A 14241-nucleotide genomic window follows, 5' to 3' on the forward strand; every position below is an offset into this window, starting at 1 on the left:
GGGAGGGCGGCGACAGGCCTCAGCTGGCGGTCGTCCCTCGCGCCTTTGCCCTGGCGTGGCGGGGCTCGCAGCAGCCACGCGCCCCGGCTGCAGACGCTGGAAATGCAGACGTGGAGCGAGCCGGGCCCACCGGGGCAGAGCCTGTACCGCCAGCTGTGCTTCCCGGCCCTCCAGGCGGGTCTCAAGTCTGCGAACCGCTGCTCTGGAGCCGGGACGCCGCCTGTCCTGGAACTGCGTGCGAGGGCGCACCGCGCTCCTCGAGGACAATGAGCCTGTCTGTCTTTGTTCCCTCAAATAGCAGGGTGTCCTGCCGATTATGGCTTGGTAAGACAGGGAGGACTGCTCCTACAGGCAGCGCTGGGGTTCTTTAATAAAAACTGTCTTTCCTGGATGACGACCAGGAGTAAGTGGGAAATTGACACAAATTTCCTCAAAGAATTGATCCACTTAGCATCTGTTTAGATTAAACCCCACGTTGTTTACATGGGGCTGGGGAAGCACTCTGGCTCTCTATTGTTGGTGGCCTCTGCGGGGCGTTACAGCACCTGGTGTGGCTCATATATCCAGCCTTCTGCTGGGGAAACGCGGTCTAGGGCTCTATGGATGTCATTAAAGGCGCAATGAAAATCTATCCAAGAAGGTTTGGGATACATTTGAAGATACTGATCTATAGTTCACTAAAGGCTATTCCCATTTAATAGAAAGAGACTACTGCCCTGACCTAGAAAAATAGGGAAAAATTTTAAAGATGTGACCATTACTTTTTGTCTTTTTTTTGGGGGGGGGGGAATATTCTTTAATTTTGACATGATATTTGCAATAAAATGTAATACATGAATAACTATAATGTGGCCCCATCCCCTAAGGCCCACGTCCCTGCTGTTAGTCTAGTGACAGAGAAGGTTAACCTGGTGGCTGTGGTGAGTTAAGAACCATTGGCTTAGTGCACAATATCTTCTGCCAGAAGTCTATTTTGCAGCCAACAACCTTTGAGCCACACTGTCCCAAACCCAAGGGAATAATTCTGATGGTGAAGTACAGATCAGAGAGAGGAGGAGATTTGGGATAGGTTGGCCAGGTCCCTCAAGTCCCATCTCTCAGGTGACCCTCCCACTTTTAAGGGGGGGATGAGAGACGTCCCCTGGAGGATGGGGCTTTCTGGCTGATCTGCGTGTGCCCCTGGGTGGGTGAGGATGGAGGACGGTTTAATGGAGCAGGGGTTTGTTCAGGGCCAATTGTGCTGTGTCAAGAGCCTTGAAACATTCTTTCTCATTGTCTCAACAATTCTGCTCCTACAGAAATAATCAGAGAAGCTTTAAATGAACAACAATATGGGAGTGGTTTAAAAAAGAGGGGCACAGTCACATGAGCGAACACCGTCTGCAGCCATCAAAAATCACATTATCAAAGGATTTCTAATGACATGGCAAATCACTTGTAAAATGATATTGTCTGATGCCTACATTATAAAAAATATATATCATTTGTCTAAGAAAAAATATTTTTAAAACAGAACTGGAAAGAAATTTGCCAAAATATTAACAATGGTTTTCTCTGGGTGGTGGGTTCATAGGCAATATTTGTTTTCTGCTTTATTTTTTTATGCTTTCCATTTTTATCTACAATGAGCATGTGTTACTTTCAAATTAGACAAATAATTTATGAACCTACAATGTTCTAAAGGTTGTGCCAGATTCAAAGATGAGTAAGATGCGAAGACACGTTTTCCGCAGCTCCCAGGGACAGGCACGTGAAGTTCAGCACGGTGGGCTCAGAGTCCCGGTTCTGCTCCCTAATGCCCTGTGACCTTAGGCAAGTTACAGTGAACTAGTCTGGCTTTCTTCATCTGAAGACTGAGATGATGAAAAGTTTCTGTGAGCAATTAATTAGGTAATGAAAACAAAGCATGGTCCCTGGCACAAAGTAAGTGCTCAATAAAAATTAAATTTACAGTTCAATTTTTAAAGTCACATCTGGGCAGGAAAGCACAAGGGAGGCAGGGAGCTGGCGGAGGAGCGTGGGGTTCCCAGGGGAGGGTGGGCGATGATCCAGGGAGGTTGGGTGTGGCCTGGGGGTGGGGGGCGGCTGGGAGACCATGCAGGCGGGGCTGTCTCCTGAGCAGAGGAATAAGTGGAGGACAACTTGGGGATGAACAAGAGGATGGGTTCCAGGGCTGGACTTGGAGCCCTTAGTGCTGACTGGAGATGGAAAGGGCATGCAGGGGGCCACACAGCACTCCTGGCATTTTCCAGGATCTACAATGTGCCACATACTGCTTTTTTAGTCCTCTCAGCAACCTTGAATACTGTCACCATTTTACAGATGAAGAAACTGAGGCTCAGGATCACACACTGGCATCAAGTGGACTAGGATTCAGACTGGAACTTGTGGAACCTGTGGAAAGTGTTTTTCCACCTTCGTGCAGCAGTGCCCTGAGGACTTGTGTCTGCTGTCCCCAACCTGGAGTGGCACTAAACCAGTCTGGGGGTTTCCGGGGACCTTCCTGACTGACTCACTTTTCATCCCATCCTGTCCCCCAGGTGGGACCCTGCAGAGGTGGAGAGGAAGTGGGGCAGATCCTTTGGGTTTTAAGGGAAATGGAATCAAGTAAGTTTAAGAATGTCATACGCCCCAGGAGAGGACTAGAAGTGGTGGGGGCAGCCCCTGCACCCACCCCAACCCAGGCATCCCTCCCCTACCCAGTCTTAGAGCTGGGGGGTGCCTCTCTCCTGAAGAATTCAATTCCTTGGGCCCAAACTCCCCCTGTCTCTCATGCTGACATCTGAAAGGAGATGAGACACCTCAGATAACATGCTGGTCCTCAGCCTCAGCCCCAGAGAGGGCAAGATTGCTATGTATCTGAGGGTGGGTGCACTAGAGAAGTAAACAGCCCATAAAGCCCCAGCTTTCGACTCCTCCCCATAGAGCCCACACTGCCGGCAGGGAAAGCATCATTACCTGAGCAAACCCTTCTAATTTTTTTTCCAGTCCACTTGGCAGAGAGCCTGATCATAGAGTTTGTCTCACCCTCTTCCCTGAAACTCTAGCCTCCTTGCTGGAGGAGAATTTGGAGGCGGGGAGGAGGCTGCTGTGTTGCTCACAGTTCTGCTGCCCATTTTTCACAAGAGAAAACTGGGTGTCAAAGAAATGAGAATAGATTCTGTAATGAAAGCACTTGGAGCCAGACAGTGGGAGAAATCTAATTGATAGCTGTGGTTCTCAACCATGGCTGCGAATTCAAAGCCCAAGGATGCTTCAAAAACTACTGATGCCCAGGCCCACCAAACATTTACCCTGGGATGGGACCCCCTCCCTCCCTCCCTCCCTCCCTCCCTCCCTCAGTCCCTTTCTTCCTTCCTTCCTTCCTTCTTTCCCTTCTTTTTTCTTTGACCCTCGGCACACTGTGGTCTGCACCACGCTCAGCCAGTGAGCACACTGGCCATCCATATATAGGATGCGAACCCGCAGCCTCGGCGCTTCCAGTGCCGCACTCTCCCGAGTGAGCCACGGGGTCGGCCCCTTTCTTTCCCTTCTAATTTTTTTCCAGTCCACTTGACAGGAAAAAAAGTGGGTTTTTTTTTTCTTTTTTTGTGTATGTGTGTTTTTAAAAGTCTTCCAGGTAATTCTAATATGCCAGGGCTGAAAACTACTGACCTAAAATAAAACAAGTGTGTGAAAAAGAATATACAATAGAAGAATGGACAAAAGTCATGAACGGGCAAGTCACAAAGACGAAATAAAAGTGGCTAATGGGCACATGAAAACTTGTTGACCCCAATTAATAATTAAAGCAATACTGAATAAAACAATAATGAGATAGCATTTCATGTATCAAATTGTCAACCTTTTTTTTTTCTAACGAAAGAATATTCCCAGGAATAACAACAGTGTGTGTGTGTGTGTGTGTGCGTGCATGTGTGTGTGCGTGTGTGTGTGCGTGTGCGTGCGTGTGTGTGCGTGTGCGCGTGTGTGTGCATGTGTGTGTGCGTGTGTGCATGCGTGTGTGTGTGCATGCACTGTGCATGTGTGCGTGCGTGCGTGTGTGCGTGCGTGCGTGTGTGCGTGCGTGTGTGTGTGTGTTGGGGGGGGTTATTCTCATGGCTGCTGATGAGAAGCAGTGGCTCCAGTCTTTCCTGAGGGCATTCGGGCAACCTGCACGCATCTTTTGCCCCATCAATTTCACATTAAGATTCTAGATAAAGATGTTGTGAGATTTAACTAGAGTTGTTTCTCACAGCAGGAACAAAAAATAGGAAATTCCTAAATATCAAGAGATGAATGAATTATGGTGCAGCCTTAGAACGGAATGCCACACATCGAATATGATAGAGTGGATAAATATGCCCTGACTTGAGAAGAAGTTCAGAGAAATTATTGAGTGAAAACAAGCTGTTAAATTCAAAAATAATAATAATATTTTTGCTTTAAAAAAAGTGTATGTGTCTGTACTCAGGAAAGAGCTTGCAAAAATATGTGCAAAGTTTTAACAGTCATCACTTCTGAGCAATACAAAAGTATTGCATATTTTTATTTTTGCTTCTCTGTATTTTCTAGCTTTTCCCTAAAATGGGCATATTTGTTTTTGTCAAAAGGAAAAAAATCCAATTTACAAAACTTACTTTCCAGAGCAAAGTTTGCTAAGCTGTTTTCTTCTGGGAGGGGACAGTCAACATGTTGGATCAATGAAATCACCAGATAACCCTGACCACCCATCCTCATTTCTGCATCTCACCTTTGATCAAGGAGCCAAAATGAAGGCTCAGATGCATTCTTCCTCCTCTTTCAGGTGTTTTCCACTTTGTTAGGCTGTGAAAGGCTGAGGGAGATGGAGCTGGGGAGGAAGAGGAAGATCCAGGGGTCTGAGGGACCCTCATCTGAGTAGAGAAGAGCCCGGGCTTTGAAGTCCTGGCTCCAGCTCTGTTGAGCCACGTGACTTTGGGTCAGGCTCTCAACCTCTCGAAGCCTCAGTATGCACAGCTCTAAAATGGGAGTAATAATAGTGCAGACCTCATGGTGGTTATGGGGCTGCACTGAGATAATGCAATGGAAAGGGTTTAGCACGTCACCTGGCATGGAACACTCAATAAATGCTCCTCTGATTGTTCTTGATTTGGGAAGCCAGACCCTTCCTTGGCCAAGGGGTGGCCAGATGCACACAGGGAACCGCTGGGCAGTTCTTACCCTCATCCTGCCCACCAGCAGCCATCCTGGGAGGGAAGCTGGAAAAAAAAGCCAAGCCTTAGAGCCACGGACTCCAGAAAGATCTTCCTTGACTCCATGCCTGCACCTGTTGTCAGGGAGTCCACTTGACTAAGGCTTCTTTTTTTTTTTTTTTTCGTGACCGGCAATGGATCGCAACCCTCAGTGTCGCGCCCGTACCGGACCGGGACCAGCTACGGGATCGCAACCCTCGGTGTCGCGCCCGCACCTTACTCAGCCAGTGAGCAGGGTCTGTATGTGGGATCCGAACCCTCGGCAGGAGCGCTGCCACGCTCCCAAGCGGCGCACTGTAGGAGTGCGCCACCGGGCTGGCCCCCCTTGACTAAGGCTTCTGACCCTGGCCCCAGCCCCTTCCCCATAAATGTTCCATTGCCCCCTCTTGGCCCTCCCGCCACAGTAATTCCATTTACTGTAGCCACTTGGTCATGGTCAGAGCAGCCCCAGGCCTCTGAATTCATCTTGACACTGTTCGTTGCCCCCTGCCCCTTACAGCCATGCGGGACTTGGAGAGTCCAGCCACCTACACTCACAGATTCTCCCAAGTCCCACGATCATTTCAGTGCCTCCACGCCCGTCACTGTCAGCCCAGAGAGGAAGCTGCTGTTCGGTGCAGAGCAAGGTGTCTGGGTGCACGTTCCCCAGTCAGTGCAGCAGCTGGGCCTTTTGCCTAGGCACGGGGGGTGGGGGGTCCTCCTCAGCAACGGTACTGATGCCCTCTGACCAACTCAGGACAGAAGTGGCTTTATGGTCCTCTAAAAAGTCCTATTTGGAAGTCGCAGGAGCTGGGCCCACTCCCAGACTTAGAGGAGGCCATAGTCCCTGGGGCAGAAGCAGACCCCAACCATTCTCCTCTCCAGAGTGGGGCTGCCTGGGACCAGGTGTTCAGAAACAGTGTTGGGGGGATGGGGGAAGGGTAGCCTTTATGGCAGCAGGTCATGCACCTGTGATTCCTAAATGTCCTTCCCCGAAGACCAAGAAAGAGTTGGGAGAACACTCGGGTCAGCCTTGCCTTCACCTCTCTTGATGAGTGAGGGGACGAATGAATGAATGACTCTGGGTTTTTTATTTCTAGAGTTAATTAAGTAGAGAGAATAAACACTCATGGATGTGCTAACACCCATTAGAAAATAGTTCAATAAGCCTGGGGGCTTAGTGAGCACACACATGGTGGCTGCCGACCACCTTTTGCACTTGCTGCCCAGCAGCTGGCACAGATCTGGGCCCTGCGATGCAACAGGTCAGCCAACGAATGAACGCGTGAGGGAATGAATGAATGATATCACCGCACATCTCAGATAAGTGGTGGAAGGGGGAGGAAGCTCTCCACACCCACAGAGAGTCAAGTCACTTGAACTTCTTGGTAGGACTTGACAACTCAGTGAGCCTTGGGGTCAAGAACCCACAGATGGCGAATCTCATTTTTTTTTAAATGAAATTAACAAAGTAGGAGGGACAGGGGCAGATCGGGTGTTACCATTCACACCCCAGGTTGCCCCCCTAGAAACCTGGTAACTAGACCAGAGCCTCTGCTAGGCAAGCTAGTCAAGTAACACCCGCCCAGGTGATAGGTCTTCCCCTCACGATTGCCTGCCTTTCTAAGACATGTACACACACACACACACACACACACACACACTGTGACCCCGTCCTGGGCTATTCTGAGTGCTTGAGGCTTGAGCCAGAGTTAGAACTTGTGTGGACTCTATTCCCTGGATGTTGAGCTTCTCCGTGGGACCAGGTGCCTCAGAACTCCTCCCAAGAGCCCAGCCCAGGCCTGAGCCGTCCTGCTGCCTCAGGCCCTTCAGCTTTACTGCTGTGCTGTTGACTCAGCTGGGGGCTCCAAGTGGCTCTGAGACTCTCTCCCTGACCTGGACTCAGAACCTGGGGCTCCAGACTTCTTCCTAGTCCCTATCTCCTCCTGTCTCCCACCCTTGGGCTCCCCTGGCCAATGGGCAGCCCGGCTTGGAAGGAGCAGTGCCCAGGCCCTGCCAGGCTGGGGCCTCTGCCCCAGGCAGCATCTGGAGTGGAAGGCAGACCCTTGTTAGGCCCGGCAAAACTGGTGTTTTTCTTCTGGGGAGTGGCCCCTTTTTGTGACTCAGACCCTGGGAATTTGGGAGCCCCCACTCAGTTCTGGATGCAGTTTGGCTCCCACAAGCCCTCACCAGGCTCAGAGCGAATGTACTTTGGTTTCTTTGCTCCCCTGCCCCCCCATCCCCCTCAGTGAGTTCCTTTTGTCGTTGCTAAATCCCCTCCAATCTCCCCTTCCAAAAGCCAGCAGATCCAAGTGGAATTCAACACCCAAACACTCACACAAAGGCTAGGATTAATAGCTGGCTTTGTCTGGGCACAGATGTGCAGCAGCTTGGAAGGGGGGGACATTTTTCCTGCCACTTGAGTCAACCCGGCTGGCTCCACACTTGGGTGTGGGGAGGGGCGGAGGGGGAGGAGGAACTACTCACTGCTCCAATTCTCCCCTCGAGGGCACCCCGCCTGCCTTCTCTAAGCTGGTGCGCTCTGGGGGTCTGGCTCCCACCGCATAGGAGACTGTGTCCACAAAGGACCTGTCCATCTGGGAGGCTCCTCAATTATCCTTCTCCTTCCAGCAGGTCACACTCGCCTGGCCGGCGCTCAGTCTCTGGACTCTGTCCCTGTCCTCCCAGAGGCTGAGCTCTGAAACAGGCCCCAGGAATCCTCAAAGAAACCCTGTAAGCTGAACAAACTAACTGGGGCGCTGACAGGAGGCACACAGACTCTTGTATTGTAGGCAGACAGGGAATGTTCTTGAAGGAGGTTGGGCTTAATCTGAGCTCCAGAGGATGGGCAGGGTTTTGTTAGGAAGAGAGAGGAGAAGGGGACTCCAGGAGGAGTCAGTGGGTTGGGAGACAGCAGAGCTTTGAAGGCACGAGAAAGGGGTTGAGTATTTTCTTTTGGCAATAGGGAGCCACTAAATGTTGTAGATCAGAGTCGGAGCTGGAGGAACACAGTGCGGTGTAAGAAAAGCTATTCATTCAGCTGTTGAGCGTGGAACAGGACGGAGGAGGTAGAAGCCAAGGAAACAAATGGGTGTTGCTGGGGAAGAGCGGTTCTTACCCAGTCCCCTCTGCATCCAACAGAATCCTTTTTCTAAACAATCCATGCTACTGCTCAACACAATCATGGAGGTTATAAATTTGGTCCTCAACACTTAAGGGTAAAAATGTCATTTTCCCCTATTGCTCTATGTCAGGTAAATCAGGCTCCATTCCCAACCAGACAGCTGGTTGGAAATACGACATCTGTCCAGTTTGGGGTCCCCACCTTAGAATGACAAAGGTATCCAAGGTCCCCAACCCATCCCTAGAATGACAAAGGTATCCAAGGTCCCCAACCCATCTAGTGCTTCCCCTTCCCTAGAATGACAAAGGTATCCAAGGTCCCCAACCCATCTAGTCTCTGAAGGGTTTGTTGACCAAGACAAAGTCCCTCCTGAATGGATCCCATACTGGCCAGCCACTAAAATAAATAAATAAAAATAAAAATTTTTTTAGAAAGTCCCTACTGTCAGGAGGTTTACATGCTATAGGAAGAAAAACAGGTAAGAAATAAGAAAGCAAATGAATAAATGAGATGACTTCAAGGGCTGGCTGGTTAGCTCAGTTGGTTAGAGCATGGTGTTATAACACCAAGGTCAAGGGTTCAGATCCCCATACCAGCCAGCTGCCAATTAATTAATTAATTAAATGACTTCAGATAGTGATAAATGCTGGAGGAAATAAAACAGAGTGATGTGCCTGGCAGAGGAGGTAGCATTTGAGCTGAGACTTAGAGGATGAGAAGGAATGAGTCACAGTAGGTAGAACCCTATATAATCACTGATATTTAACCCTTTTTGGTATACAAAAATAGTAATTCCTTAGGGTTCAACATAATACCAAGATAGAGGCAACGGGTACAGTAAATGCAAAGAGCCTGAGTCAGGACGGAGCTTGGAGTGACAGCCCAAGGTCAGAAAAGCTAATGCGATGACAGGGCACCGAGTGAGGGAGCACATAGGGAAAACGAGGTTGGAGGGGTGGCTTGGCTGGGGAAGGAGTTGAGAGATTCGGTTCAGTGGGAAGAATGAGGTTGGAGGGCCAAGATGTGATCTGATTCACGTCTGGAATGCTGATATGTTGAATGTTTTGGAATTTGAAATTAAAGGCACACCATTTTCATTAGAACCCCAAAATATGAACTATTCTGGTATAAATAAAAAAAAAATGCACAAAATTTATATGAGGAAAACTACAAAATGCTGGTAAAAGAAATCAATGAAGATCTAAATAAATGGAGAGATTTTCCACTTTCATGGATAGCAAGACTCAATATTAAGATATCAGTCAGTTTTCCCAGACTTTATAGATTCAATGCAATCACAATCAAAATCCCAGCATGTTATTTTGTGGCTATTAGCAAACTGGCTCCAAAGTTTATGTGGAGTGGCAAAAGACCCAGAACAGCTAACACAATACTTGAAGAGAAAAACAAAGTTGAAAGACTGACACTGATATCCCGGGAGAGGGTATGGGGAAGGCCTGATAGCTGGCCTTGACCCGCCCCATCCTCTAGCAGGTTCTTGACTCCGCCACAGGGAAGAATTCAAGGACAGAGTCATGGTAGAAAGTGAGAATAGGTTTAATAGTGAAGAGGTAAAGGGTTCTCAGAGAAGTGCGGCCTAGCTCCAGAGACTGAGCAGGGTCTGCACCAAGTTTAATACAAAGTAAGAAATGCACACTTCATGTTTAGTACAACGTGTAGGCTGGCTCAAGAGAGTGAGCAATAGCCCCTTAGAAATAAGCTTAACACAAAAGTAAAGTATACACACCTCTCCTGGGGAGGTGCGGGTGGGCTGCAGGAAAACCAGCAACCCAACAGCAAGTTTGATACGAAAGTAAGAAATACACGTTTACAGACAAAGAGCAAGCTGGCCCCAGAGTCAACAGCAGCCTGGTAAAGGCAAGTTTGATACAAAAAGAAAGAAATACACACCTCAGGCATAGTGCCGGCTGGTTATAGAGAGGGTGAGCAGCGGCAGCCCGGCCTTCTACCAGGACTCGACTTTTATAGTTTCGCTATCGAATACATATTCATGTTATCTAATGAATATTTGACTAAGGGGGTCATTCCCAGTTATGTAACATAGGCTTGCACATGCTCAGTTGGTCTCTTTTTAGAACCTGCTCATTGTTTGAATTCCAACATACCCACTGAAAAACAGAATATTCAGTGCTCTTCAGTGCTCTCCAGAGCCTCTAGTGGAAGGTCATTCAAGGATAAACTCCCCTCTATTGAGCATGCTCGGCTACTAGATTTGCAAAAAAAAATTGTAACAAATGTAACACACATGCAAAATGTTAACAATAGAGGAAACTTGGGATGTAGGAAGAGGGGGTATATGGGAACTCTGTAAGTTTTTTGCAATTTTTCTGTAAACTAAAAAATGCTCTAAAGATAAAGTCTTATTAATAAACATTTTAAAAAATAGTTTAAAAAAGATTGCTGCCCACTCCCCTCTCCTTCAGGGCAGGGCCAGGGACCTAAAAAAATGGGCCAGACATTTAGTTGTGAAAAAGTAAGGGTCCATAGCCAGCCACGGAACTGAGTCGCATGTTCTCTTGGAGATTTGTAACAAGTACTCAGTGGGAACTGAAGCCATTCAGAGCTTTGAGTCTGTCCTTTCTGCTCTTGAGACCCCCGCGCCCCCTGCCTCAAACACACACACTTGCCCATAGTTGAGGGGGCAGCTTTGGCTCGGCTGTGGGGTGGCCTCCCAAACACCCTCCTCCCAGCCTCTCCTCAGAGCCCATCTCTCCCAGCCAGCACCCCACCAGCCCGCCGCCCGGGCAGCCTCTCTGCCTCAGTCTCCCTCACCTCTGCAGGCCTGTTGCATGGTCCTGTCAGAACTGCTCAGGCCAGCCGGGGACAGTCATAGAAAACCTCTATCCCAACTGACCCAACAGCCCGGAGGCTGGGCAGCCCCTGGTGGGGAAGTCTGCTCCTCAAGGGGCAGCACCAAGGCCCTGGACCAGCAGGTGAGCCCCCACAGGGAGTCCTGGATGCCCCTCAGAGGTCCCCAGACCTCGATGAGCCTGAGCCACCCCAAGCCCAGGAGTTGGAGCCCAGCACACCAGGCCCAGAAAAGGAAGACCTCAGAGAGAAGAGACCGACAGCAGGGCCCTGGGGCATCCAGTTGCCAGCTGCCGAGGTCAGCAAAGCTCACTCTCAAATAGTAATGCGGAGACAGAGAGAGACTGACTGAGAGAAGCAAGGGAGGGGATGGGAGAGGGAGGCCGGAGACGATGGGTGCTGGGGGGAGCACTGGCCAGCGTGCAGACTGGCCTCAAAGCTGGGTCAACACAGCACATGCCCAACTTTCTCTTAGGGTGAATGTTTGGGATGGCTCCATGGGGAAGGCGGCGGCCACTCCCAGAGCCCAGCCACATCTGCCTGCTCAGCTACGGCTGTGTGTGTGTGTGTTTGGGGCAGGGGATGAGAGGGTCTCAGAGACATAAAGGACAGAATCAAAGCTCTGAATGGCTTCAGTTCCCACTGACTCCCTCTTACAAAGCTCCAAGAGAATAAATGTGAGACCTCTGGCTCCTTGGCTTACTATGGATCCTTATTTTTTCATCACTAAGTGTCTGGCCAGTTTCTTTAAGCCCTAAAGCACCCACCAGAGGGTAATAGGGGGAGGGGTCCAGAGCTTGGGTCTGCATCCCCGCCCCCACCCCTTCACTTAATAGCTCGTGCCCCACTTTGCACCTCAGTTTCCTCATGCCTGCTCAGCCTCCCTCTCTCCCACCCTACTGTGGCCACCCCTCCAGAATTGTCCTGAGAATTAAATAAAGTGAATGTGAAAGGCTTCATACACCATTAAGCTATACACAAATGTCAAGGATTATTATCATCATCACCGGAGCCTCTCTAGGCCAAGAAAGCGGCATTCCACACGAGAGCATGGATTGGACTGACTTGGAACAACACCGTTTCAAAAGCACCCGGCCACCTGGCACTGTTTTCAGGCACTTGGCTCGGAGATAAGTGATCATAAATCCTTTTCTAGAGGTGGCCTGACTCCTTATGTATGCTAACACACAAGAACAGTGCCACACACTTCCACTGACAGTCACGTCCTGAGAAGACAACTGGAAAAAAGGTCTGTTAGACCCTAAGGAGGGAGGGGATAGACTGGCAGGAGAGGTTTGTTTTTCTCTGGCTTCTCCCAGGCCAAGTCCCCAGGGAAGCCGGCATTGGGAGACATGTCTCCAGCTTGCCCACCCCTCCCCCTTTCTGCCTCCAGCCTTTCTCCAGGCCTGTGCTCCTGCAGCCATTTCTTGTCACCACTGAACAATAGGCCTTGCTAGCAGCTGGCAGCTTGGCCGCCCTGCCTGGGGAGAGGAGGGGGCAGGGGGAGGCTGCCCTGTGGGTGGTGGGGCTGGGGCAGCCAGCCTACTATGGAGGGGGTTCCCAGCTCCAGGGACAATGCCAGCGGGTGTGCCTCCCCGCTCATGCACACAGCTGTGCCATCCCAGAAGCCTCGAAGGCTGGCACCTTAGAGCAGCACTTTTCTCCCACCCGAGAGCTTTTGTAAAATCCTCGAGGCCTGGCACACATGCCCAGAGATGCTGGCAGGGCCCCCTGTGATTCCATTGTGCTGCTAGGGAGGACCCGGCTGAGTGTGTGGCAGGCATACATGTCCTGCTTCCTTCTCTTGCTGAAAAGGGAAGTGATTGGCCCAAGGTCACACAGAGCCAGGATGAGAGAAGCTAGGGAGCATTCAGCCCAGTAGAGCTAGCCCAAGTCCCGGTTCACTGCCGCCCCACCAGGACATCTTCCTCCTGTTCCTCAGGACAATGCCATGGTGTGCTAGGAGGGACCCACACCACTATAAAGAAGAGGAGGGCTGTCTCGTCCAAGGGCAGGCAAGAGTAGAGGTCAAGCCTGGACTGCAACAGGGCCTCCTGATTCCCCCACCTTGCTCAGTCTCCAGGGGTTGAAAGAGTCAGAGAGACCCGGGCTGCAATCCCACCTCTGCCACTTGCCAGCTGTGTAACCTCTGGGCCGTTCCTTAACCTCTCTGAGCCTGAACGCCTGCCTCTGTAAAGCAGGGGTGGCCAGCTAAAACCTCAAAGGGCTGGGGAGAAGAGCCTGCCAGATCACGCACACCAGCACTTAGCAGTGTCTGGCACAAGTGAGTGCTCGGCGAGTGGTAACCCTGGGGACTATTACTCCTGCTTCAGCCAAAGATTCATTTCCAAGAGGAACAAAAGGACATTAAAAGCAAAGATGGAAGAGGCAAGAGGGACTCTGGGATCCTAGACTGCCATGTGGGCATGGAGCACAGTGTTCTTTGTAAAGATTAAGCTGGCCACCATGACAAGCATGGTATTAGGAAGTCACGGTGCGCCCCTCCCCCACCCCGCCCCAAATATGACTTCACATTAAGATACCCCAGCTTTGCTTTAAGGCTCAACCTGAAACACCACACTGAGTGGAGACCTGGATTTTAGCTTTGCCCACTGTCATATTAGCTATAGAAAACATTTGAGGACTTTTAAAAAATGTCCTAGAATTGTTCTGTGTTACATGTGTCGGCTCACTGAATCCTCACCATCCCATGAGACAGCTCAGTTATTGCCTCCATCACATATATGAGAAAGCTGAGACACAGGAAGTCTCAGCAACTTGCCCAAGGTCACAGGCTATAAGCGATGGAGCCAGGATTCCAATTCAGGCGGTCTGGTTGCTGAGCCAAACTCTGAACCCTGATGGTATAAACTGTGTTTTGCCTTAGACAATAATCACCTTCTCTCACTGGGTCTCAGTTTTCAGATCTGTAAGATAGGCCCCCTTTGACCACAAGATCCATCTCTAAGGCTCCTCTCAGGTCTTAAGCTCTTGGAAGTTGTCAACTCCTTTGTGGCTTTTTTAATTTTTTAAAAAATTATTATTTTATTATATTATTATTATTGGCAGCTGGCCAGTATAAGGATTGAACCCTGG

Source organism: Galeopterus variegatus, unplaced genomic scaffold (genome assembly GCF_000696425.1).
Source record: "Galeopterus variegatus unplaced genomic scaffold, G_variegatus-3.0.2 Scaffold2556, whole genome shotgun sequence".
Lineage (NCBI taxonomy): Eukaryota > Metazoa > Chordata > Mammalia > Dermoptera > Cynocephalidae > Galeopterus > Galeopterus variegatus.